This window comes from Chiloscyllium plagiosum, unplaced genomic scaffold (assembly GCF_037043375.1).
Source record: "Chiloscyllium plagiosum isolate Xiang-an unplaced genomic scaffold, Cpla_swu_hap1 HiC_scaffold_27, whole genome shotgun sequence".
In the NCBI taxonomy this organism is placed as follows: Eukaryota; Metazoa; Chordata; class Chondrichthyes; order Orectolobiformes; family Hemiscylliidae; genus Chiloscyllium; species Chiloscyllium plagiosum.
Genome location: NW_028270165.1, coordinates 9,466,770 through 9,477,058, shown reverse-complemented (window position 1 = coordinate 9,477,058; position 10,289 = coordinate 9,466,770). Strand labels below are relative to the sequence as shown.

General features: G+C 45.3%; 1 pseudogene; it reads left to right on the top strand.

Annotated features, from left to right (window-relative positions):
• The first annotated feature begins 585 nt into the window (after positions 1 to 585).
• On the top strand, positions 586 to 1,696 carry LOC148143042 (uncharacterized; annotated as a pseudogene).
• The last annotated feature ends 8,593 nt before the right edge of the window (positions 1,697 to 10,289 follow it).

Below are 10,289 nucleotides of genomic sequence, written 5' to 3'. Positions count from 1 at the left end.
AATTAGCCATATTAAATTGTCCATAGTGTCCAGGATGTGTAGGTTAGATGCATTAATCAGGTGTAAATGTAGAGCAATCAGAGTAGGGTAATGGTGCTTTCAATTTCATGGAATTACAAAAGAAAAGAATGTTCCGCATAAAGTAGAATTGCTTGCTCTGAATTTCTACCCTGACTGACAGTGATGACTTTCATAATCTGTTTTTCCAGTGCATTTGAAGATTTGAAGACTGAAGTTTCAAATTCAGTAGTTGAAGGGCTTATGCCCGAAACAGCAACTCTCCTGCTCCTTGGATGCTGCCTGACCTGCTGTGTATTTCCAGCACCACACATTTTGACTGACTCTCCAGCGTCTGCAGTCCTCATTTTCACGTCAATGACAGACAGTCAATCAATCCATTGGGACTGTAACGATTTTTGACTATGATTCTGTGAGAAGGAGCAAAATTCTTTGGTTTCTGTTTCAGTACGCTTTCAGCATCAGTGGAGCTGGATGAGAGACGCTACTGAGGCAGCGCATTGAATGTGCAGCCTGTCACAATTATACAGCTTGGAAAGAGGAATTCACGGCAGGGAGGGTTTGTACATGCGTTTGTGTGCAGCTGAAGCTTTGGCCATGGAGAAACCAGAGGAATCTCGCCCCATGGAGAAACCGTGGAAGTGTGGTGACTGCGGGAAAGGCTTCAGTGTCCCATCTGCCCTGGAAATTCATCAGCGCAGTCACACCAGGGAGAGGCCGTTCTCCTGCCCAGAGTGTGGGAAGGGATTTATCCGCTCTTCCCACCTGCTGGACCACCGCCGAGTCCATACTGGGGAGAGACCATTCACCTGCCCTGAGTGCGGGAACAGCTTCACCCACTCCTCCCACTTGCTGGCGCATCAGCGTGTCCACACCGGGGAGAGGCCCTTCCCCTGCTCTGATTGTGGGAAGGCCTTCAGCAAATCCTCTGACCTGCTGAAGCACCAGCGGGTCCACACGGGGGAGCGGCCATTCAGTTGCCCCGAGTGCGGGAAGGCCTTTAGCGATTCCTCTGCCCTGCTGAGGCACCAGTGGGTCCACACAGGCAAGAAGCCGTTCCCCTGCCCTGAATGTGGGAAGGGCTTCAGCAGTTCCTCCTCCCTGCTGACACACCAGCGGGTCCACACTGGGGAGAGACCATTTTCCTGCCCTGAGTGTGGGAAGAATTTTCCCCAGCCCTCCCAACTGCTGACCCACCGGCGGGTCCATACCGGGGAGAAGCCATTCTCCTGCTCAGTGTGCAGGAAGGGCTTTGCGGTCTCCTCTAACCTCATGGCCCACCGGCGGGTCCACACGGGGGAGAGGCCCTTCAGCTGTCCTGAGTGCGGGAAGGCTTTTCAGCAATTCCTCCCACCTGCTGAGGCATCAGCGGGTCCACACCGCGGAGAAGCCGTTCTCCTGCCCAGAGTGCGAGAAACGCTTTAACCGGTCCTCCCACCTACTGACCCACCAGCGGGTCCACATGGGAGAGTGGCCATTCTACTGTCCTGAGTGCAGGAAGGGCTTCAGCAATTCTTCTGCTCTGCTGACCCACCAGCGGGTCCATAGAGGGGAGAGGCCATTTAGCTGCCCTGAGTGTGGCAAGAGGTTCACATTTTCCAGCAACTTGCGAAGACACCAGCGGGGGCACCAGTACTCCCAACAATCAGATACTGCCAGTGACGCTACTGTGGATTAAACCTTGTGCCCCACTCTGACAATTGGTGCAGTGGGAAAGTTGGTGGGCTTTTAAAAAAATTTCTGGACTGCACACTGCCTCGCACCCCCAAGTGCAAGTCTAAAGTGGCTCGGGGCGACATGGTGGCTCAGTGGTTAGCACAACTGCCTCATAGAGCCATGGATTCGGGTTTGAATCTACTGTTTGATTCTCCCGTGTCTGCATGGGTTTCCTCCGGGTGTTCCGCTTTTGCTCCCACAATACAAAGATGTACAAGTTAGGTTGAGTTAGCCTAGCTAAATTGTCCATAGTGTTCAGGGATGTGTAAGTGTGGTGCAGTAGTCAGGGGTAAATGTAGAGTGGTCAAAAGTGTGGTGCTGGAAAAGCATAGCAGGTCAGGCAGCATCTGAGGCGCAGGAGAATCGACGTTTTGGGCATAAGTCCTTCATCAGGATTCTCCTGGACTTCGGATGCTGCCTGATCAGCTGTGCTTTTCCAGCACCACATTCTTGACTCTGATCTCCAGCATCTGCAGTCCTCACTTTCTCCAAGTAAATGTAAAGTAATAGGGTTAAGAGAATAGGTCTGGGTGGGTTACTGTACGGAGGGTTGGTGTTGCCTTGTTGGTCCAAAAGGCCTGTTTACATTCTGTAGGGATTCTGTGATTCCATAAACTTTGCTTCCAGTGGGCGACATTACTCGGAGTCTGGGACTGCACGTTCCTAAGAATCCGTAGAAACCTCAGACCACAAGACCACTGGAGCAGACATGAGGTCATTCAGCCCATTGAGTCTGCTCCACCATTTGTTAGAAACAAAAAATAATTGCGGTTGCTGGAATCCAAAGTAGGCAAGCAGGAGGCTGGGAGAACGCAGCAAGCCAGGTAGCATTAGGAGGTGAAGTTAGCATTTCGGGTATTAACCCTCCTTCAGGACTGAAGAAGGGTTCTTCCCAAAACATTGACTTCTGTATCAGAAACAATTTACCAGGATGTTGCCGGGGGTTGGAGGGTTTGAGCTGCAGGGAGAGGCTATTTGGCTGGGTGAGAGATTTAAAAGGGACATAAGGGGCAATGTTTTCACGCAGAGGGTAATGCATGTATGGAATGAGTTTCCAGAGAAAGTGGAGGCTGGTACAATTATACCACTGAGAAGGCATCTGGTTTCGGACATGAACAGGAAGGGTTCAGAAAGATAATGGGCCAAATACTGACAAATGGAACCAAATTAATGTCGGATGTCTTGTCAGCGTCGATGAGTTGGACCGAAGGGTCTGTTTCTGTGCTGTACATCTCTATGTCTACTGGTCCTGATGTAAGTTTTAAAATTGAGTCCAAGTAACTTTGAATAGTTCAGTCTTGTTGAACTCACCTCTTGAAAGGTTTCAAGTGAATCCCTCCAAGTGATACTGTTTAAAAATGCCGAGTTGGACAAAATATCCCATTAAGGTCGACACAAACCCACAGCAGAAGATATCAGAAATCACACAACACCAGCTTAGAGACCAACAGGTTTATTTGAAATTACAAGCTTTAGGAGCATTGCTCCTTCTTCAATGCTGCTGCTTCATCACTTCACCGACAAAGGAGCAGTGCTCTGAAATCTTGAGTTCAAATAAACCTGTTGGACTCGAACCTGGTGCCATTTGACTTCTGACCTTGTCCAGCCCAATCCAACACCAGCACTTCCACATCAGAGTTGACTAACGAGATCGGATTTTATTCTGTGTGACTAAGTGAGATGCTCATTTGAAAACTCAAAACTGTTGGAGAGACAAAGAGACACGAGTCAGTGCTACTCCACGGAGACAGGCCCATCGGCCCAAACTGGTCCATGCCGACCAAAATGTCCATCAACAGTAACCCCATTTCCCTGCACATGGCCACTATCCTTCTAAGCCTTTCCTCTCCATGTGTTTGACCAAATGTCTTTTAAATGTTGTTAATGTACCTACCTCAACCACTTCCACTGGCAGCTCATTCCATACACAAGCCACACTCTTAAAATATTTGCTCCACATATTTTTTCAATCACTCCCTTCTGACCAGGTTTGTATGCTCTGTTTGGAGATGTAGGAGTAAAACTTCACAATAAAAGATTAATACAGCCTTTATTCATGACTCATGATTAAACACACTTTCTCTATTTACAGCTGTAATTGAGAGGCTTCTCTGAATTAGTCGACATGTTTGTAACAAGTTGTGAAACATGAAAGGATTCTGAAAAGATTTACAAAGATACTGCCAGGGTTGGAGGGTTTGAGCTGTTGCAAGAGGCTGAAATAGCCCCAGTCTATTTTCCCTGGAGGGTCAGAGGCTGGGGGGTGACCTTACAGACTGTTTCGCTGTAGAAGTGTTTCAGAAAAAAAAATCTCAAACCTTTTTCCGATTGTTGCCTTTGCCAATATCTGTTGGCCATTAGTGAAGTCCCTTAGCCCAGTCGAATCGGACCCTCTGCCTTTTACAACCCCTCTTGGGGGAAAAAAAATCAAGATGACATAATCTTCTTAAAGGAATAACATCATCACAACAGAGAGCACACAAACAGAAACATTTCTATCACAAGGTTGTGCAGTTAACAGGCCAAGATAATGACTTTTCAATTTAGCCAATCAATTTAAATCCGGTCCTTTGGATACCAATATCTATTAAATTTAAATCTGATGGTTTTGATAACAGAGGACCAATCCTATTGTAAAAACTCAATATGGCATCAAGGGTATAAAAGAAGGGGACAGTTGGACAGAACCCCAGAGCTAACTCCCCATTGCTAGAGCTAAGAGTCCTCAGCACTAGAGAGAGACATCAGCTCTGACAGTCAGCTGTGAATGAGACAGCATCATTTACAAAAAAACCAGAAGAGCAGGAATTGCAGGAGGCATTCCTGACAAAATATTCAATAGAAGGATGCTTAGAATATTCTGGAAGATGTAATCTGAGAGACTAAATTCTATTTCTTGTTGTTTTAGTGGGTCTTGTATTTACTGGAACAGCATATGACAAAAATCCTGTTTCATGCCAGAATCGTCAGTAGTTCGAAGGGATTTATTAGGTTTGTTAATAGTTTAGTTCAGTTGTTCACCATTCAAGTTGGATATGTAAATTGCTTTTTGTTGATTTTTAAAGTGTCAGGGATTTATTTTTGTTTTTAAGACTAGAGCAGATGACACTTCTTTTCACACTAATTTTCTGATTATAGGGCAATGCGCTCCTCTTTTGGTGTTTTGGTTTGAGATCTGAGGGGAGGGGATTCAGCATTCGCTTTATAACGTATTGACGTGCCGTCCTGCTGAATGCAAAGGAGTCATTATTAATCCTAGCCTATCACTCTGATTGTGGGTGAATCGCTTTCATTTGAATACTGACTCAGAAACTGCACAGACAACCAACTGTTGAATCATAATTTACACTTTATTGTAGGTAGGAACCAAAATATAAAACCCCTCAAGTAAGCAAGTTCACCCTCACCCCCCAAATCTTGGCTATCACCCAAATGATGGCGGAATTTAACATTGTTTCTACCAACAGTGCCCATCTCTGGAAGTTTACAGGGGTTTGATGCAGGGTTGTTCTTCCAAGCACTGCAGGTGAAATGTTCTGGAGTTGAATTCTGGTGGAGTTCCGTCACTTTCAGATTTGTGGTGTAACGTTTCTTTAGATTCTAACACCATCTCCCCACACTTCTGGAGACCTCAGGTCTGTAGCTTACCTTCTTATCCTTGAGGGTTTTCCACCTGTTTGAAACAGCCTGTCCTGCAATTAACCCCTTTACGCCAAGGTAAAAACAATGACTGCAGATGCTGGAAACCAGAGTCGAGATTAGAGTGGTGCTGGAAAAGCACAGCAGTTCAGACAGCATTCACGGAGCAGGAAAAATTGACGTTTCGAGCAAAAGCCCTTCATCAGGAATACAGGATTCCTGATGAAGGGCTTTTGCCCGAAATGTTGATTTTCCTGCTCCTTGTATGCCCTCTACACCAAGGCCTTCCTTCTTCAAGCAGAATTAATTGTCCTTTTGTCACACAGTTATTAAACACCATTATCTCATCTGTCCAAAGAAACAGCTCATTGTTTTGCCTCCTTCTTCCCAGCGATAGTTAATGTATGTTATTTGTTGACTCCCTTGTAGCAGTTTCTCATTGGCCCTTTCGTTTCTTGGTCCAGAAAGCGTTATTGCTGACTCATGAAGTTATCAAAGTTCTGGAGTTTACAGGACCACACCACATTCCTGTCTGCCTCTTCCAGGAATAACGACTGCTCCTGAGATACTCGCAGTTCCTGACATTCCTTGGTATCCCCAAATACAATCCACATGTCAGGAAATCACTAGTGCTGCCCTGACACCAGACAGTCACTGTTGGAACAGAAGGATTATGGGAAGAAAATACAGAAATCCGAAATGCAAAGAGACTTGGGAGTTCAAGTCCAGGATTTTCTCAAAGTAAACTTGCAGGTTGAGTCAGTAGTTAGGAAGGCAAATGCAATAATGGCATTTATTTTGACAGGACTTGAATACAAAAGCAGGGATGTACTTCTGAGACTCTATAAGGCTCTGGTCAGGCCACATTTGCAGCATTGTGAGCAGTTTTGAGCCTCCTATTAGCAAGGATGTATTGGCCCAGGAGGGTGTTCAGAGGAGGTTCACGAGAATGGTCCCAGGAATGAAACGTTTAACATATGAGGAACTTTTGAGGACTCTGGGACTATATGGATTTTAGAAGGATGAGGGGGGTTACAATTGAAACCTACAGGATATTGAACTGCCTGGACAGAGTGGATGTTGGGAAGATGTTTCCATTGTTAGGACAAAGTAGGACCCGAGAGTACAGCCTTAAGAGGAAAAGGAAGACCCTTTAGTTGTGAGATAAGGAAAGCCTTCTTCAGCCAGAGAGTGGTGTATCTATGGAATTCACAGCCACAGAAGGCTGTGGAGGCCAGGTCATTGAGCAGATTTAAGATGGAGACAGAAATGTTCTTGAGTATCAAGGGGATCAAGGGTTCCGGGACGAATGGGCTTGAGAAAGTTAACAGCCACGATTGAATGGTGGAGTTGACTCAATGGGATGAATGGCCTAATTTCAGCTCCTATGGTCTTATGATATGCTGATGTGTGGAGGGGTGATGAGTGGGCAAAGAGATGAAGAGGGAGTAGAATTAAGGGGAAGCTGGATACAGCCACAAGGGAGAAAGAAATACAAGAACTGTACAATAAATGACAGAACTCTTAGGAGCACTGGCATGCAGAGGGAGCTGGAAGTGGAAACAGATGTGGGTATGGTGGTCAAGAAGGCACATCGGACGCTTGCCTTTCCTGGGTGTGAGAGTTGGCAAGTTACATTACAGCTATTTATTTCAACCACATTCGGAATATTGTATGCAGTTCTGGTCACCACGCTATCAGAAGGACGTGGATGCTCTGGGAGAGGGTGCTTTAGTCAAGGGGTAATGTTGCGTAATAGGAGGAGGTGAATAAGTCTGTGTCAGTTACTCTTCACAGGGTCAGTGTGCACATGTTGCGCCGAATGGTCTTTTCCACACTAGGGATTCTATGTTACTCAGAGGTTTTTTTATTCCCCAGAGTGAAAACAACAACAAAAGGGCACAGGTTCAAGGCAAGAGGGCAGTCTACAGGAGAAGTGGAGGGGTAGGTTTTTCACACAGAGGGGTGATGGGTGGTGGAAGGAGGCATCTTAGCAACGTTTAAGGTGTATCTTGATAGACACATGAACGCGAGATGAACAGAAGGATAGAAACCGCACATGGGCAATAAATAGCAGGTCCAAGTGAGAATTAAGAATTGGCACAGGCTTGACAGGGGTGCCTAAACCAAATAAGAATGGCTTGCGACTGTGTTGTACTGATACAGGTTTTCCCCACTATCCAAAAGTGGAGCATTCCTATGAAACCTTTCATAAGGAAAAATAGCGTAAAGCGAAGAAGCAATGAACATTAATTCATTTATATCGTATATACTCAAGTAATAGTCAAATTTTTGACTACTTTTTAAGGTTAAATTTAGGGGGTCGACTGTTACTTGGATACTACTTGAGGGGCTGAAATTCATGCCTGTCAAGATTCATACCGTATCATAAGCAGAAGCTCAACTGATGAATAAAGCAAAAAAAATTATGGTAATTCTGAAAACTGAGTGGAACATACAGACAACGGACTGGAAGACAGGAACAGAGCCGAACAACCGACAGACTGCAGAGCTGGAGTGGAACATGACGGCCATCACACTGTCTCACAAACATGGGTCAGTTGTCTATGAAGAACTAGGGTCGACTTTTACATGATCAGACTACTTTTCACAACACTTGCAAGAAAAAGAAATCAAACACGTCCAATTCGCCATGCATGGAGAACAGGAAATAAAGTAAAGAATTTTTTTTTAAAAAAAAAGAGATTTCCAGCATTCATACACAACTATACATGTGCACATGTCCATTTAAATACTGGGTAGGTTGATTCTTTGGAAGATGACAATCGCAAAGAAATGAAACTCTTCAACAAAATGCTGGATTTGGTAGAATGATTAATTCGTACCCCCACTCCCCTCCCTCCATCACATCACTGGGCAAGACAAAACCCCAGGATCTAAATAACTTACCTACATACACACACACACACACACATAATCCTACCCATTTTACGTGCAATTACCTCAAATCACATTTATAAAACATAACCATAGAGGTTTACACAGGCTCTCGTACACAATATTGCCTGTGACCTTCTACAGCGCTGTAAAGTGCTGCAAATCCCATGATGACAGTATTTCATATCTAATGTGTTAAATAACATTGTATATTTTATATAAAAAAAAACCTATACATTATACACAATTTAACATCGGAACAGTTCAGTCAGATGGTACAGCCTGCCCTCCTACATGGATTATAGAAGGTGTATGGAGGATTAGATAGTGATTCTAATAGAAATTATGTTTGTTTTAGGAATGGGAGTGATTGTGGCTTCAGGCTAATGGCGATCCGCCTTATCCCCCGGGTTCCCCCTCAGCCCAGCCCGGTACCTGGTAGAGTGAAGCCGCGGGTAGCTCCAGGCTCACGGTCCAGCACAGCACCGAGTGCAGCCTCTCCTCCAGCTTGTGTTCCGCCGGACTTTACCTCCCGCCGCCGAAGAAGCCGCGGGCGCCGGCTCTCTCTCCTCCACCGCCGACATTTTTAATTTGTTTTCTCGTTCACCCGGTAACCGTCACCTCCCCCTTCCCGGGCCCCGGGAATTATACACAAATAAACAATAAACCCCACCGGGGGCTGTCTCCTTTTCTTCACAAGTTTTGTTTGAAAAGTTCCGGCTTTAGTTTGAAAAGTTCCGGCTTTAATTTGAAATGTATTTTAAAGGTATTTTCTGAGGTAAACGGTGCCTATCTGCCCCCCCCCCCGTCAGAAACCGCCCGCTGAGTCGATGAGAAAACCGCAGCCTCGCGCCGCCATCTTTGTTTTTCTTCTTCCCGTCTCCTCCTTCAGTGACGCGCGTCATCCGCGCCCCGCCCAATCAGAGCGCACCTTACTCCACCTGACCAATGGCGACCGGTGCCGGTTGTTACTGACAGAGTTTGTGTCCAATTGCCAATTTGGGATAAAAAAGGCGGGAGTCACAATTTATTTCCCCTGTGACTGCACATCTCATTCCTTTTGCTGGTCTCTTCCGCAGGGGAGGGGGAATCCCAAACTAGAGGGCACAGGTTTAGGGTGAGAGGGGAAAGATTTAAAAGGAACCCAAGGACTAAAAAAAAAAGTGTGAAAGTTAATTCGCCTCAAGAAAAGCCCCTTCTTACGACCTGAACTAAATAGATTGTTCACAGCCTATTACTCACTCAACAAGAAGGATGTTGTGAAACTTAAAAGAGTTCAGAAATTATTTATAAGAATGTTGCTCGGGTTGGAGGGTTTGAGCTACAGGGAGAGGCTGAATTGGCTGGGGATATTTTCCTTGGAGCATTGGAGGCTGAGGGGTGACCTTATGGAGGTTTATAAGATCTTGACAGGAATGGATATGAGAAAAAGATAAGGTTTTCCCTGGGGCGGGGGAGTCCAGTACAAGAGGGCATTAGTTTTTGGGTGAAAGGGGAAAGATTTAAAACGGCCCCAAGGGGCAACTTTTTCAAATATAGGTTGGTGTATGAACTGAATGAGCTGCCAGGAAAAATGGTGGAGGCTGGTACAAATACAACATGTAAAAGGCATCTGGATAGGTACATGAATAGGAAGTTTTAGAGGGAAATGGACAAAGGACTGGCAAATGGGATGAGATTAATTTAGGCTATCTGGTTGGCACATACCGAAGGATTGTTTTTTGTGCTCTACAACTCAATGGTTCTATTTCCACAGAGCCAGAACCAATTTCAAAAGGCTAGGAATAGGCCATTCGCCCCTTACACACTGTCCTCAATTGTGGCCTAACTGAGCATATTTCAATTCTTAGTGCTATGTAATGAGACAGACTTTATTAAAAATCTTAAAGCAAATGAACACTGAGGAGGCACCATTATAATATGGTGGAGATCAGTGTGCAGTTTGAAAGAGAGAAGGCAAAATTAGATGTAATGGTGTTACAGTTAAATAAAGGGCAATAAGGGAGGAACTGTCAAAA